This window comes from Nycticebus coucang, chromosome 1 (genome assembly GCF_027406575.1).
Source record: "Nycticebus coucang isolate mNycCou1 chromosome 1, mNycCou1.pri, whole genome shotgun sequence".
In the NCBI taxonomy this organism is placed as follows: Eukaryota; Metazoa; Chordata; class Mammalia; order Primates; family Lorisidae; genus Nycticebus; species Nycticebus coucang.
In genome coordinates, this window is record NC_069780.1 from 2,202,672 (window position 1) to 2,219,002 (window position 16,331).

General features: G+C 42.3%; 1 long non-coding RNA gene across 1 annotated transcript; it reads left to right on the forward strand.

Moving 5' to 3' along the window:
- Nucleotides 1-26: 26 nt before the first annotated feature.
- LOC128565007 (uncharacterized) lies at nucleotides 27-15,473 on the forward strand. The gene is made up of 3 exons (XR_008374227.1): nucleotides 27-227; nucleotides 14,685-14,886; nucleotides 15,240-15,473. It is a non-coding gene; the product is annotated as an uncharacterized LOC128565007 (long non-coding RNA).
- The last annotated feature ends 858 nt before the right edge of the window (nucleotides 15,474-16,331 follow it).

Sequence of the window (16,331 nt, forward strand, 5' to 3'; positions counted from 1 at the left end):
CCCGGGCACGGGGTCGCTGCGGCGAGGCTCCGCCCTATCCCCGCCCTCGGGGCGGGGCCTTTCGGGGGAGGAGCCTGAGGCCCGGCGGCGCGGGTGGCCGCCGCCGCGCGCTGAGACCCCGGACTGCGGGACGCGCGGGGCCGAAGAGTCGTTTCTGGAAGGAAGTGTGATCCGGGTTGTAAAATGACGTGGGATGACGTCAGAGGGTTGCTGTCCCCTCGGTGGAGGTGTGTGCGGAAGGCTTGCGGAGCAAAACGTGTGTGTGACAGTGCGGAAGTCTTGCGTTGACGTGTGTGTGACAGTGAGGCTCCCCGGTGAGACTGTTCTGGAGTGAACGTGCGGCCATTTGCAAAAAATAGGCAAATAACGACCGGCTGCGCAGTATGGCCCCTGTGGCCGGGACCTGTCAAAGATAAACAGGCAAAAGGGAGTCTTAGAGTAAAAAACAGAAAACGTATTTTTCCCAAAATCCTTTCTATAGTGCAAGATCCCAAACGTAGAAAAGTGTGATGAAATCCCAAACTTAAAATATTATCAACATTTTTTTCGATATTATTTCATCTATTCCCTACCACCGCCGCCCCAAACCTTATTTTCTTTGCTGTAATATTTCAAAGCCAAGGGTGATCAGGGCAGTTATTATTATTATTTTTTAGGTGTTCAGGCCTGGTTTATTGAAAGGGAGTGTATGGCAGTGGCAATTGTCTTTTTCAGCATTCATTTTAGACTGATAACTTTATTCTGTTAAGTTATTTTTGAAGAAGTTAAGATTGTTACATTTTAAGTTTGACTTGTTTACCCTGGATCACTTTTTTTTTTGAGACAGTCTCACTGTGTGACCCTTGGTAGAGTGCCCTGGCTTCACAGCTCACAGCAACCTTAAACTCTTGGGCTTAAGTCAGTGGTTCTCAACCTTCCTAATGCTGTGACTCTTTAATACAGTGACTCATGTTGTGGTGACCCCCAACCATAAAATTATTTTTGTTGCTACTTCAGTTCCACAACATGAGGAATGGTATTAAAAGGTCACAGCATTAGGAAGGTTGAGAACCACTGATTTACATGATTCTCTTGCCTCAGCCTCCCAAGTAGCTGAGATTACAGGTTGGCTATTTTTTGTTGTTGTTGTTGTCATTGTTGTTTTAGCAGGCCCTGGCTGGGTTTGAACCCTCCAGCATCGTTGCATGTGCCTGGCACCCCAACCAATGAGCTATGGGGGCTGAGCCCTAGACCACTTTTAGATAAGGAGAACTCAGGCTGAGTTATAGTGGCTTATGCCTCTAATCGCAGCACTTTGGGAGATTCGGGCAAGAGGATTCTTGACCAACCTGTGCAACATAGCAAAACCCCATCTCTACAAAAAAATTAAATAACTGACCCTGTTAGTGCATTCCTGTAGTCCCACCTGCTCAGATACCTGGGACAGGAGGATCACTTGAACCTAGGAGTCTAAGGCTATAATGAACTATGATCTTGCCATTGCACCCCAGCCTTGAGTGACTGAGAGCCTGTCAAAAAAAAAGAAAAGAAAAAGAAAAACAAGTGAAGTATTTAACAGAAAATCGATTCCTTTGCCCCTCAAAAAATAGAGAACAGGAAAAACTCTGATTTGGCTTGGCTTTATAATCCTGGAGTTTTATTTTATTTATTTATTTATTTTTGTAGAGACAGAGTCTCAGTTTGTCACCTTTGGTAGAGTGCTGTGGCATCACAGCTCACAGCAACCTCCAACTCCTGACTTTAGGCAATTCTCTTGCCTCAGCCTTCCAAGTAGCTGGGATTACAGGCACCCACAACAACGCCCGGCTATTTTTTTGTTGCAGTTTGGCTGGGGCCAGGTTAATCATAGCTGTGTACGTTAGTGCAATCAAGGGGTACAATGTGCTGGTTTCATATACATTCTGAAATATTCTCATCAAACTGTTCAATGTAGCCTTCATGGCATTTTCTTAGTTATTGTATGTAGACATTTGTATTCTGCATTTAGTAAGTTACGCCTGTACCCATTCTAAGATGCATCATAGGTGTGGCCCCACCCATTACCCTCCCTCCACCCTAACCTCCCCCCCTCTTCCCCTTCCTTGGCCCTTTTCCCATAGTCTTGTGCTATAGTTGGGTTATAGTCTTCATGTGAAATCTATAAATTAGCTTCATAGTAGGGCTGAGTACATTGGATACTTTTTCTTCCATTCCTGAGATACTTTGCTAGGAAGAATATGTTCCAGCTCCATCCATGTAAACATGAAAGAGGTAAAGTCTCCATCTTTCTTTAAGGCTGCGTAATATTCCATGGTATACATGTACCACAATTTGCTAGTCCATTCGTGGGTCGATGGGCACTTGGGCTTCTTCCTTGACTTAGCAATTATGAATTGGGCTGCAGTAAACATTCTGATACAGATGTCTTTATTATATTGTGATTTTTGATCTTCTGGGTATAAACCTAGCAAAGGAATTATAGGATCAAATGGCAGGTCTATTTTTAGGTCTCTAAGTATTCTCCAAACATCCTTCCAGAAGGAACATATTAGTGTGCATTCCCACCAGCAGTGTAGAAGTGTGCCCTTTTCTCCACATCCACGCCAACATCTCTGGTTTGGGGATTTTGTTATGTGGGTTACTCTTACTGGGATTAGGCGATATCTCAAAGTAGTTTTGATTTGCATTTCTCTGATGATTAAGGATGATGAGCTTTTTTTCATGTGTTTGTAGATCGTGCATCTGTCTTCTTCAGAGAAGTTTCTCTTCAAGTCACTTGCCCACCCTTAGATGGGATCACTTGTTCTTTTCTTGCTAATACGTTTGAATTCTCTGTGGATTCTGGTTATTAGACTTTTATCGGAGGTATAACCTGCAAATATTTTCTCCCATTCTGAGGGCTGTCTGCTTGCTTTACTTACTATGTTCTTGGCTGTGCAGAAGCTTTTTAGTTTGATCAGGTCCCAATAGTGTGTTTTTGATACTGCTTCAATTGCCTGGGGAGTCCTCCTCATAAAATATTCACCCAGGCTGATTTCTTCAAGAGTTTTCCCTGCACTTTCTTCCAGTATTTTTATAGTTTCATGTCTTAAGTTTAAATCTTTTATCCAGTGAGAGTCTATCTTAGTTAATGGTGAAAGGTGTGGGTCCAGTTTCAATCTTCTACAGGTTGCCAGCTAGTTTACCCAGCACCGTTTATTAAATAGGGAGTCTTTTCCCCACTGAATGTTTTTAATTGGCTTGTCAAAGATCAAATAATTGTAAATAGCTGGATTCATCTCTTGGTTCTCTATTGTGTTCCAGACATCTACTTCTCTGTTTTTGTGCCAGTACCATGCTGTTTTGATCACTATCGATTTATAGTACAGTCTCAGGAATGGTAGTGTGATTCCTCCTGCTTTGTTTTTATTGCTGAGTAATGTTTTGGCTATTCGAGGTTTTTTTCTGATTCCATATAAAAGGAAGTATTATTTTCTCAAGATATTTGAAGTATGACAATTGAGCTTTAATAGGAATTGCATTAAAATTATATATTGCTTTGGGTAGTATAGACATTTTAACAATGTTGATTCTTCCCAGCCACGAGCATGGTATGTTTTTCCATTTGTTAATATCTTCAGCTATTTCTTTTCTTGAAGTTTCATAGTTCTCTTTATAGAGATATTTCACGTCCTTTGTTAGGTATACTCCCAAATATTTCATCTTCTTTGGCACTACTGTGAAAGGAATAGACTCCTTGACTGTTTTTTCAGCTTGGTTATTGTTGGTATATATAAAGGCTACAGATTTATGGGTGTTGATATTGTAGCCTGAAACATTGCTGTATTCCTTGATCACTTCTAAAAGTTTTGTAGTAGAATCCCTAGTGTTTTCCAGATATGCGATCATATCATCTGCGAAGAGTGAAAATTTGATCTCTTCTCACCCTATGTGGATACCCTTGATTGCATTTTCTTCCCTAATTGCAATGGCTAAAACTTCCATTACAATGTTAAAGACCAATGGAGACAATGGGCAACCTTGCCTGGTTCCTGATCTAAGTGGAAATGGTTTCATTTTAACTCCATTCAATACGATATTGGCTGTGGGTTTGCTGTAGATGGCCTCTATTAGTTTAAGAAATGTCCCTGCTATACCAATTTTCTTAAGTGTTCTGATCATGAAGGGATGCTGTATATTATCAAAAGCTTTTTCTGCATCAATTGAAAGAATCATATGGTCCTTATTTTTTAGTTTGTTTATGTACTGAATTACATTTGTAGATTTACATATATTGAACCAGCCTTGAGACCCTAGGATAAATCCAAGTTGGTCATGGTGTATAATTTTTTTGATGTGTTGTTGGATTCTGTTTGTTAGGATCTTATTGAGTATTTTAGCATCAATATTCATTAGTGATACTGGTCTATAATTTTCTTTTCTTGTTGGGTCTTTCCCTGGTTTGGGGATCAAGGTGATGTTTGCTTTGTAGAATGTGTTGGGTAATATTCCTTCTTTTTCTTTATTTTGGGAGAGATTTAGTAATATAGGTACTAGTTCTTCTTTAAAGGTTTGGTAGAATTAACAAGCTGTGGTATATGTATACCATGGAATACTATTCAGCCATTAAAAAAAATGGAGACTTTACATCATTCGTATTAACCTGGATGGAAGTGGAAGACATTATTCTTAGTAAAGCATCACAAGAATGGAGAAGCATGAATCCTATGTACTCAATTTTGATATGAGGACAATTAATGACAATTAAGGTTATGGGGGAGGAAGCAGAAAGAGGGACAGAGGGAGGGGGGTGGGGCCTTGGTGTGTGTCACACTTTATGGGGGCAAGACATGATTGCAAGAGGGACTTTACCTAACAATTGCAATCAGTGTAACCTGGCTTATTGTACCCTCAGTGAATCCCCAACAATAAAAAAAAAATAATAAAAAAAAAAATAAAGGTTTGGTAGAATTCTGACGTAAAGCCATCTGGTCCTGGGCTTTTCTTTTTAGGGATATTTTGTATAGTTGATGCTATTTCAGAACTTGATATAGGCCCGTTCAACATTTCCACTTCGTTCTGGCTAAGTCTTGGTAGGTGGTGTGCTTCCAGGTATTCGTCTATTTCTTTCAGATTTTCATATTTCTGAGAGTAGAGTTTCTTGTAATATTCGTTAAGGATTTTTTTGAATTTCTAAGGGGTCTGTTGTTATTTCATCATTACCATTTCTGATTGATGAAATTAGAGATTTTACTCTTTTTTTCCTGGTTAGGTTGGCCAAAGGTTTATCTATTTTATTGATCTTTTCAAAAAACCGACTTTTGGATTTATTGATCTGTTGTATAATTCTTTTGTTTTCAATTTCATTTAATTCTGCTCTGATTTTGGTTATTTCTTCCCTTCTGCTGGATTTGGGGTTGGAGTGTTCTTCCTTCTCCAGTTGCTTGAGATGTCCCATTAAGTTATTAACTTCCTCTCTTTCCGTTTTCTTGAGGAAGGCTTGCAGTGCTATAAATTTCCCTCTTAGGACTGCCTTTGCAGTATCCCAGAGGTTCTGATAATTTGTGTCTTCATTGTTGTTTTGTTCCAAAAATTTGGTGATTTCCTTCTTAATCTTGTCTATAACCCATCTATCCTTCAGCATAAGGTTGTTTAGCTTCCATGTTTTTGTATGTGTATGCAGATTCCTGTTGTTATTGAGTTCAACTTTTATTCCATGATGGTCTGAGAGGATGCAAGGAATAATTTCTATTTTTTTAAATTTGCTGAGGTTAGATTTGTGGCCTAGGATGTGGTCAATTTTGGAGTATGTTCCATGGGCTGATGAGAAGAATGTGTATTCAGTTTTGTTGGGGTGAAATGTTCTGTAGATGTCTGTTAAGTCCAGATGTTGAATGGTTAAGTTTAAATCTAAGATTTCTTTGCTTAGCTTCTTTTTGGAGGATCTATCCAGCAAAGCTAAAGGGGTGTAAAATCTCCAACTACTATGGAACTGGAGGAAATCAAGTTGCTCATGTCTGTTAGAGTTTCTCTTATAAAATGAGGTGCGTTCTGGTTGTATGCATAAATATTAATAATTGAAATCTCATCATATTGAGTATTACCTTTAACAGATATGAAGTGTCCATCCTTATCCTTCTTTATTTCCGTTGGTTTAAAGCCTATTGCGTCTGTGAATAGGATTGCAAAGCCTCCTTCTTTCTGCTTTCCATTTGCCTGGAGTATAGATGACCATCTCTTCACCTTGAGTCTGTATTTGTCTTTTAATATAAGATGAGATTCTTGTATGCAGCAGATATCTGGCTTGAGTTTTTGTATCCAGTCAGCCCTGTGTCTCTTTAGAGGACAATTTAAACCATTCACATTAATTGAGAATATTGATAAGCCATTTGAGAGTCCAGTGGACATTTATAATCCTTTTGTGACTGTGGAAGTTGGAATTTGATCAGAATTTTCTGGGTGGGTTTACTTTTGTGGTGGAGGATTATGCTGGTCTTTATGGAGGATAGGTCTGAGAATATCCTGGAGAGCTGGTTTAGTTATGGCAAATTTCTTCAACATGTGAATGTCATTGAAGTGTTTAATTTCTCTGTCATAAATGAAACTCAGTTTAGCTGGGTACAGGATCCTGGGTTGAAAGTTATTTTGTTTTAGGAGATTAAAAGTCTATGACCATCCTTTTCTAGTTTGAAAGGTTTCAGCAGAGAGATCTGCAGTTATTCTAATATTCTTGCCCTTGTAGGTGATGGTTTTCTTTCATCTGGCTGCTTTTAGAATTTTCTCCTTCATATTAACTTTAGTGAAATTGATTATGATGTGTCTGGGGGTCGGGGGTCAAGGAGCAGCACTTGTGGAGGTCCAGGCGGTGCCAATCCCAGGAGTTTGAGGTTGCTATGAGCTGTGATGCCACGGCACTCTACCCAGGGCTACAGCCTGAGGCTCCAGTGTGCCAAAACCAGTCCCACTCTGCCCCTGATGGTTAAGGCTGTAAGTTAGCTCAGTCCCCGCCTTTAGGCTGCTCAGTCACTAGGTTACTAGCTCCTGCCCGATCCTTGCTCTGCGACCCTGAAGGCGGAATTTGCCAGGGCATTTCTCTCACAATGGCTCCTTGGTGCCCATAGCCGAATACTATTAGCTTCATCTGACTCAGCAGCTCAGTCTGGGGCCCTAGACAATGCCCAAAGTTCTCAGCATTCCTGCTCAAGCTCTCCCCAAGGCAGTTCAACTGAGTGCCAATTCAAACACTGAAACAGTTCACAGGTAAGGCCTTTCCGGTTTGCAGTCTCACTGCTGCTTGTACTTACGGCTGCTGGCGGGATTAGGTCGATCGAACACACGCAACCACTTGCCAGTTTTCCACTGTTTTTCTCCTCCTCTTGGGGGTCCAGAAGTCCCTTGCTGACTCCCTGTATCCTCAAAGGGATGATAATAGGCAGATCCCACCAGCCAGAGATGCCTGGAGTCTTATCTCCCCAGACTCACCATGCCCAGTTGCAAGGAAGCTGTTACTCGGCCACCATCTTGCTCTACCTCCCGGGAAAAAGTCGATCCTGGAGTTTTAAAAAGAAGGGGGCTTCTTCATTTACAAGGTTTAGGAATCTTGGAATTTTCCTTTTCAAGAGGGAAAATGGGCCTGGTGCAGTGGCTTATGCCTGTGATCCCAGCATTCTGGGAGGCCCAGGTGGAAGGGAGGACCCCATGAGCTCAGGAGTTGGAGATTAACCTAAACAAGAGTGAAGCCCCATCTCTACTGAAAATAGGGGAAAAAATTAGCCAGGTGTTGTAGCAGGCACCTGTCGTCCCAACTATTGGAGAGGCTGAGGTAGGAGGATCACTTGAACCCAGAAGTTTGAGGTTGTTATGAGCTAGGCTGATGCCATGGAACCCTAGTCTGGGTGACACAGTGAGACTCTGCCTCAAGAAAAAAAAAAAAAAGAGTGGGTTGCCCAGCATAACAAGTTATCACTATAAACAATCGTTTGTAGATATGGTGGAGATTTTGTCCTTCTTTTTTTTCATAGGTGGAGTCTCTAGCTCTTTTGCCCAAGTTTGAGTGCAACAGCAGGATCATATGCAGACTTGAACTCTTTGACTCAATTCCCCCACTGCTGGGATCATGGGCGTAAGCTGCTCTGCCAGCTCTGATTTACCCAAATTTACCGTTGCTCTCATTTTCTTAATGGCAGCAGCCATCATCTATAATGTATAAATCTGAATGGATAGAAACCTAAACATATAGGAGAACACCTTGTAGTTTATATTCGGGCATGTTAGATGAAATTATAGGAGGGTTGTGGTGGCTCATGCCTGTAAATCCCAGCACTCTGGGAGGCCAAGGTGGGAGGATTGCTTGAGCTCAGGAGTTTCAGACCAGCATGAGCCAGAGTGAGACCTCATCTGTAAACATTAGCTAGGCATTGTGGTGGGTGCTTGTAGTCCCAGCTACTCCAGAGACTGAGGCAAGAGGATTGCTTTAGCCCACGATTTGAGGTTGCTGTGAGCTATAATGCCACGGCACTCTACCGAGGGCAAAAAAATGAGACTCTGTCTCAAAAAAAGAAAAAATTGGCTCGGCACCCATAGCACAGTGGTTACGGCACCAGGCACATACACCGAGGCTGGGGAGTTTGAATCCAGCCTGGGCCAGCTAAGCAACAATGACAACTACAACAGAAAAATAGCTGGGCATTGTGGCAGGCGCCTGTAGTCCCAGCTAGTTGGGAGGCTGAGGCAAGAGAATTGCTTAAGCCTAAGAGTTTGAGGTTGCTGTGAGCTGTGACACCATGGCACTCTACCCAGGGCAACATAGTGAGACTCTGTCTCAAAAACAAAACAAAAAAATAAAATAAATAAAAATAAAAAACATTATAGGAGATCATTGGTTTGGATAGCATTTCTGTCCTAGGCCCACGAGACTAAACCAAAGCGAGTTACTCATACTGAGGCTTCACACCACAGAGCTGGAACTAAGTTGTTTATCTGCCATTACAAGAAATCAGAAAGGGGAAAGACAGCCAAATCCCCAAACAGGCTAGTTTTTTTTTTTTTTTTTTTTTTGAGACAGAGTCTCACTCGCCTCTGGTGGCGTGCCATGGTGTCACAACTAACAGCAACCTGAAGCTCTTGGGCTCAAGCAATTCTCAATTGAGCTAGTTTTAACTGGCATGATAAAGTGTCCCTTCTGCTTTAACCTTTACAAGGAAAGTAACCTCAGGATGACCAATTACTTTTGTTCTCTGCTTCGCTTTCTCAGGCCTTTTCTGTCTGTAAAGCCACACAGCTTTGCTCAGCTCATCAAAACATTCATTCTACTTTACAGAATGTGGTATTGGATGGTTCTAGAATCACAAATAAAAGCTGATTAGGATCTTTAAATTCATTGTAATTGTCTCTTTTGACAGTTCTGGTGAAACAATAAATTTGCAGTGTAGACAAAACAGCCTTCTGTTGGAAGAAGATCTCATCTAGGACATTCATAGTAAGAGAGGAGAAGTCAGAGCCTGGCTTCAAAGTTTTAAAGGACAGGCTGACTTTCTTACTAGGGGCTAATGCAGCCGGTGACTTTTTAAGTTGAAGCCAATGCTCATTTACGATTCCAAAAATCCTAGGACTCTTAAGAATTATGCCTGATCTACTCTGCCTGTGCTCTATAAATAGAAGAAGGCCTTAATAAATAGCACATCTGTTGCAGGGCTCTTCAAACTATGGCCCGCGGGCCACAAGAGGCAGTGTGGTTGTATTTTTTCCCATTTTGTTTTTTTACTTCAAAATAAGATATGTGCAGTGTGCATAGGAATTTGTTCATAGTTTTTTTTTTTTTAACTATAGTCCGGCCCTCCAATGGTCTGAGGGACAGTGAACTGGCCCCCTGTTTAAAAAGTTTGAGGACCCCTGGTTTATAGGATGGTTTACTGAATATTTTAAGCCCACTCTGGAGACCTGCTCAGAAAAAAACAGTGCTGTTCATTGACAATGTACCAGGTCACTCAAGAGCTCTGATGAAGAAAAGGAGATGAACGTCATTTTCATCCCTTCTAACACGATATTCTGCAGCCCCGGGTCCAGAAGTAATTTTGTCTTTTAAGTCTTATTATTTAAGAAATACGTTTTGTAAGGTGAGAGTTGTCATAGATAGTGATCCTGTGATGGATCACGACAAAGTAAATTGAAAACCTTCTGGAAAGGATTCACCATTCTAGATGCCATTAAGAACGTTTATGATTCGTGGAAAATATCAACATTAACACAAGTTTTTTTTTTTTTTTTTTTTTTTTTTTGTAGAGACAGAGTCTTACTGTACCACCCTCGGGTAGAGTGCCGTGGCGTCACACGGCTCACAGCAACCTCTAACTCTTGGGCTTACGCGATTCTCTTGCCTCAGCCTCCCGAGCAGCTGGGACTACAGGCGCCCGCCACAACGCCCGGCTATTTTTTTGTTGCAGTTTGGCCGGGGCTGGGCTTGAACCCGCCACCCTCGGCATATGGGGCCGGCGCCCTACTCACTGAGCCACAGGCGCCGCCCAACATTAACACAAGTTTAAAGAAGGAGATCCCAACCTTTGTGGATAACTTTAAGAGGTTCAAGACTTTAAGTAGAGGAAGTAAGTAGATGTAGTGGAAATAGCAAGAGAACTTAGAAGGAGAATCAAAAGATGTGATTGTTTTGCTGCAATCTCATTATCAAACTTGAAGGATGAGGAGTTTCTTCTAATGGATGAGCAGAGAAAGTGGGGCCTATTCCTAGAGCAGATACTGTCAACACTGCTGAAATGACAAGGGACTTAGACTAGTACATAAACTTAGTCAATGAAACAGATGCAAGATTTGAGAGGACAGATTCCAATTTTGGAAGAAGTTCTACTGTGAGTAAGATGCTACCAAATAACATCAAATGCTACCAAGAAATCGCGTGTGAAAGAGTTGGTATGACTAATGTCATTGTTGTCTCATTTTAAGGAATTGCCTCAGCCTCCCCAACCTTCCCCAGCCACCACCCTGATCAGTCAGCTGCCACCAACATCCAGGCGAGACCCTCTACCAGCAAAAAGGCTGTGACCTGCTGAAGGCTCAGATGGTGATGAGCATCTTTTAAGCAATATCATATATATATTTTTTTTTTTGTAGAGACAGAGTCTCACTTTACTGCCCTCGGTAGAGTGCCGTGGTGTCACACGGCTCACAGCAACCTCCAGTTCTTGGGCTTATGTGATTCTCTTGCCTCAGCCTCCCGAGCAGCTGGGAGTACAGGCGCCTGCCACAACGCCCAGCTATTTTTTTGTTGCAGTTCGGCCGGGGCTGGGTTTGAACCCACCACCCTCGGTATATGGGGCCAGTGCCCTACTCACTGAGCCACAGGTGCTGCCCAGCAATATCATATTTTTAATAAGGTATGTACAATTTTTTAGGTGTATGCTATTGCAATAAATTACTACTGTAGGTGTAATAAACTACAATATAGTAGAAACATAACTTTTTTATGCACTGGGGAACAATCAAATCTGTGTGACTTGCTTTATTGTGGCATTGACTTTGTTGCAGTGGTCTCAAACTGAACCTGCCACAACTCTGAGGTATGTCTCATTATTGTCTCAGAGACGGAGATGCAGAGAGATGGGTATGGCTGGATTTATGGAGAGAATCGCATATTGTGTCGATTGAAACTAATGACTTATGGAACACCAGGTTTTAAAATGTGTAGTATTAAGCTGGGCCTGGTGGCTCATGCCTGTAATCCCAGCACTGTGGGAGGCCGAGGCAGGTGGATTGCCTGAGCTCGGGAGCTCAGCCTGAGCAAGAGTGAGACCCCATCTCAACCAAAAATAGAAAAACTAGCTGGTAGTTGCCTGTAGTGGGACTAGTTGGGAGTCTGAGGCGGAGAATCACTGGAGCCCAAGAGTTTGAGGTTGCTGTGAGCTATGATGATGCCATGGCACTCTAGCCTGGGGGACAGAGCGAGACTCTTTCTCAAAAAAAAAAAAAATGTATAGTATTAATAAGTATTATTTTAAACCCAATAACTATATTTAGTCTGCTATTGTGCTAGTTGTTTAACTTTTTTTCCTAGAAATAAGGTTCTCTTAAGCAAAAAACTTAGATTGAGAGTTTTTTTAAGACACAGTAGTGAGAAGAGGGGAAAGGAGTTGGATTTGTAGCTGATGTGAACAGTCAGGTGACATAACTCATGAGCTTCTGACCAGATTCTGTCCAGGATAGTAGCAATGAAGATGAAGAGAAGAGAAAAGATTAGACAGATGTTTTTTTCAGAGGTAGAATCAACAGGCCAGGCATGGTGGCTCAACCTGGAATCCTAGCACGCTGGGAAACTGAGGCAGGTGGATCACTTGAGCTCAGGAGTTCGAGACCAGCCTGAGCCAGAGTGAGACCCCTGTCTCTATTAAAAAACAAACAACAACAACAACAAAAACAACTAGCTGCGTATTGTGGTGGGGGCCTATAGTCCCAACTGCTCAGGAGGCTGAGACAAGAAAAGCAACTGAGCCTTTGAGTTTGAGGTTGCTGTGAGCTATAATGACACTGGAGCACTCTACCCAGGTCAAGGGAGTAAGACTGTGTCTCAAAAAAAGAGATAGAATTAACAGAATTGGAGGCTTGATTGAGGGAGGTGTGTTTTATTTTATTTTTGCTTGGAGTTGGGTGGGGTAAGTGGGATGACTTTTCATCTCTGGGAAAGTTTGAAATTAAATGTTCTTTGTCTTAAGCCAGAGAAATATGGCCTATAACTATTTATCTGAGATTCATCAGTGTAAATGAAGCTACTGGTTTGGATGAAATTGCCTAGGACCAAGTTTAGAGTGAGAAGAGAAAAAGGCCTAGAAACCAGGCTTGAGGTTCTTGAACATTTAAAGCTTAAGGACAGTGAGCCTGCGGGGACAGAGGAGAAGCAGCAACGAGGTGATTAAGAGAAGCTAAAGAAATGTTCCTGGAAGGAGAGGAAGAGTATTCAGATGTGAGAAGAAACGGGAAAAATGTCTAGGATTTAGTGGTTTGGGAAGGCTTTAGTGACCTTGTCCATAGATGTCTGGGGTAGCTGTAGCAGAGAGGAGATGAAGTTAAAAGCACAAAAGAAGTTGGATTTTGTAAGTAAAGAAAGTACAGGCCAAGTGGATTTTGTTTTGCTTTGTTTGGGTTAAATTTGGTGAGATTCAAAGGTGAGATACAGAGGGAGGTGGCTCACACCTGTAATCCTAGCACTCTGGGAGGATGAGGTGGGTGGATTGCCTGAGCTCACAAGTTCGAGACCAGCCTGAGCAAAAGCGAGACCCCCGTCTCTACTAAAAATAGAAAAACTGAGGCAAGAGAATCACTTGAGCCCAAGAGTTGGAGGTTGCTGTGAGCTATGATGCCACGGCACTCTACCCAGAGCAACAACTTGAGACTCTGTCTGAAGAAAAAAAAAATTTGATGAGATTCCAGCGTGTCAAAATGCTGTTGGAAGGGACTTGGAGGACTAGGAGAGAGCGGTCATAGTCATACCTGATGTGTGGCTTCCCAGAAAGGTGGAAGTGTCCACAGGGTTAAAGCTTAGTTGCTGAGATTTGCTTTAAACTGGAGCATGCCTGCCTCATCTGTAATAGAGCAGCCCTAACACACAGAGGGGTGCTCCGTGTTGTCTGCCTTCTACTCTCAGTTTCCCAGGCAAGGCTAGTGTGCTTTGGGGCAAACACTCCAGACTTAGGGGAGGGCCCGGAGAAGGCAGGAGAAAACAATCCCATCCCATCCTCAGAAAAGACTGTTCAGAAGAAGCCCTCTCTGCTTTACCGGGGACATCAGCCGGAGCTGGAAGGGGGTAATTGCTCTGATGAGTAATAAACAAATGAAGGGACTCATTTTATTGTCTGTGCCCCTCAATTCTTAGAGACAAACAGCACTTTTCCTCTGATATGCAATGAAGTTGAGTTTATCTCAAAAGATCCCACCCCACAGCCTTCTTTGCATTTGAAAGAAACTAAAAATCATGAACCACGGATGTCAATAAGCCCAGGGTGGCAAAAGGAAAAGGAATTTAAGTCAAGTACCCTAAGGAAACGGTGCCCATGTGTGTGACCTGCGGTTCAGGTGCAATTCGTCATCCGAGATTAAAGGAGGGAGTTTATTAGGCTGAGTAGATGCAAGAGAATTTAGGAATTGAGGCTGCCAGTTCTTCTCAAGGAGAGACACAGAGCTGTGCTTTGTCCCCACAGTCATTGCCTCGTTCTGTTATCTGACAAGAAGACACCCACTGGAGTTGCCAAGTCCAGAGATTTGGTTTTGTTTCAGTGCGTGTCTCTGAGGTCAGCTTTGTGAGTTGCCTAAACAGGCCTGCCAACCTATTTTTATGTCTCTTTCACAGATTGTATTTGGACATACAGTATTTGTATTGTATAAAGGAATAAAATGTACCTGTTTGTGATTGGCAAATGATAGACCAATATGTTTCTAAATATGGCAACTTTCTCCTTTGTTAAAATAGGCTTGTTAAAATGGGTATCTGGAAGGAGAGTAGCTGATTAGTGATTTAAATGAAACGTCTGTCAAAAAATAGTAATTTCGGGGCATCCGTAGCTCAGTAGTTAGGGCACCAGCTGCATGCTCCAGGGATGGTGGGTTCGAACCTGGCCCAGGCCTGTTAAAAAAAAAAAAGAAAGAAAGAAACAGTAATTTCAATAAAAATAAAAGGATTATTTTATATTAGTAACACATTTCCCCCCCATGGCAAATGTTTACAGATAACAAGCCTGGAAATGTGAGCTGCTTTCTTGAAGTAGTTCTCAGAATTCAATGTCACCATGATTATGATAAGAAATTGATTTACTCCATAATGAGACAGTTATAGAACCGAATTTTGTGCAGACGCTAAGTTGGCACTACTCATACCGAGGACACTTAGAAAGTGGAATGGTCTGGAATGTTCTGGCCATACTTACAAAAGTAAGTTGGCAGTGTTTGTCACTATCTGGCTACTGAAATTAGTCCATCAACTGGTTTTTTCTAAGAGGACAGAGGTATGGGTGCAACCAGAGCCTGGAACTATTTAGGCTCAGAGCATCAGCTGACATGCACAAGGTATAAAATAACCAAGAACCCTTTGTAATAGGCCACCATTCTGAATGATCATCTCTTTTAAATAGGAGACATTATATCTGAACATAGTACAAAAAAAGAGAAAATAGTTGAACCGTGCAAAATTATACCTGGACACATGCCCAGTGTGTGGGCACAGACACACACACTCTCACACTCTGCAGCCTGCCTCTCTCTCACGGCTGCCCTCTGTCAACCAGTCCTTGAAGGTGGGAACTGTCAGCAGCTGCTGTGTGCCCTTCAGAGATGGCCTGTGCAGTATCGCATCACGTTGGCTCTGTGTTTGAGATTTTGACAAGTTTTCCACCTGCTGTGAAAGGATGTTCTGAAGCAGGTGTGTTTCTAAAATTGAGAGCAAAAGGAAAAGGAAGCACACCCGACGAATGACATCCCACGTCACCGAAACAGGAGAGAAGGCATGAAGGAAAAGGTGAGTGCTCTGTTACGCACCAGAGTTTTACCCCACATTAACATCATCTCTGAAAGGGCCCCCAGGACCCGCTGACAGTGCCTGCCTTCAAGGACTGGGTGACAGAGGGCAGCCGTGAGAGAGAGGCAGGCTGTAGGAGTATCTTAAACTCAGGAGTTTGAAACCAGCCTGAGCAAGATTGAGACCCTGTCTCTACTAAAAATAGAAGAATTAGCTGGGTATTGTGACAGGTGCCTGTAGTTGCAGCTTCTGGGGAGGCTGAGACCAGAGGATCACTTGAGCCCAGGAGTTTGAGGTTGGTGTGAGCTATGATGACCCCATGGCACTCTAGTCATGCTTACAAAGGGAGACTCTGTCTCAAAATATATATATATATATATACACACTCTAGGAGGCTGAGACGGGTAGATTGCCTGAGCTCAGGAGTTCAAGACCAGCCTGAGCTAAAGTGAGACCCCGTCTCTACTAAAAATAGAAAAACTAGGCAGGTGTTGTGGAAGGGGCCTGTAATCCCAGCTACTCAGGAGGCTGAGGCAGGAGGCCCCAAGCGTTTGAGGTTGCTGTGAGCTATGATGCCACAGAATTCAATCCTAGCACAACTAAGTGAGACTCTGTCTCAAAAAAAACAAAAATGTACATATAAAAATAGTCTACTGATTTTAACTTAACAAACATTTATTGAATACTGATTATGAGCAAAGAACTACACAGGTGTATAGTATGTACCTATGTGTGTGTATACAAATATATCTTCATATGTGATAGAAAGATTTTATTATAATAATAAAACAGAACCTTGTTTTCTTTCATTTTGTTTTTGTTTTTGATACAGAGTCTCAAGCTGTTGCCCTGGGTAGAGTCC